At 54.1% G+C, this 839-nt stretch overlaps 1 pseudogene across 1 annotated transcript; it reads right to left on the minus strand.

Moving 5' to 3' along the window:
* Positions 1-549, minus strand: LOC309815297 (ferritin light chain-like; annotated as a pseudogene). Its single transcript has one exon. The product of its transcript is annotated as a ferritin light chain-like (transcript).
* Between the last annotated feature and the right edge of the window lie 290 nt (positions 550-839).

The following is an 839-nucleotide window of genomic DNA, read 5'->3' on the forward strand; positions in this document are numbered from 1 at the left end:
AGGGGCTTCAGAGAGAAGCCCTGACACCAGAGGGACTCCTCAAAGGTCGCTGGGCTTCCGAGGCTCCTAGTGGTGCTTGAGGGTGAGCCTTTGGGAGAGATACTCGCCCAGCCCCGCCTGGGGACCAGCCACCCTGCGGAGGTTGGTCAGGTGGTCGCCCATCTTCTTGATGAGTTTCACTTGCCCATCTAGGAGGCGGCTCTCCAGGAAGTCACAGAGGTGGAAGTCTGCGCGGGCAGACCATGAGTACGGTGGCTTCCATAGCGTCCTGGGTTTTACCCCACTCATCTTGAGATGGCTTCTGCACATCCTGGAAGGGCTTGCGGCAGCTGCACTAGTTTTGTGTTTTCAAGACAGGCTTGACACCTCGTGCTTCTCTTCAGCCAATTCCTGGAAAAGGTGCCCCACGCTCTCCAGAGCCACATGGTGGAGGTGGAAATAGAAGCCCAGAGAGAGGTAGGTGTAGGAGGCACGCAGATGCACGTTGACCAGGCGGTTGACGACAGCCTCTACCTCCGCGGAATAATTCTGAAGAATATGGGCACTCATGGTTGATCAGTAATAAGAAGTTAAACTCAAAAAATGGTGTTGGCCAGTCCCGGTGGCCGAGGATAGCCGAGGGCCGATTCTGAAGGTTGCAACTGGAAAAAAGTTTAGAGGGTGGTTGGAGCAAGGGGCGTCACTGGGTCAGTTCAATCCAAACACTGTTGAAGCAAGCGACACATCCGCGGGACCTCAGAGCCCACTGCTGGGCTTCTATTTCTAAACGTCTCTATACCACATTTCTATTGCTTTAACACAGATGGAATTCCTAAAACTGAGCACTTTCGGGCTTCCCT

This window comes from Mesoplodon mirus (genome assembly GCF_964341445.2).
Source record: "Mesoplodon mirus genome assembly, chromosome: 2".
Taxonomy (NCBI): Eukaryota; Metazoa; Chordata; class Mammalia; order Artiodactyla; family Ziphiidae; genus Mesoplodon; species Mesoplodon mirus.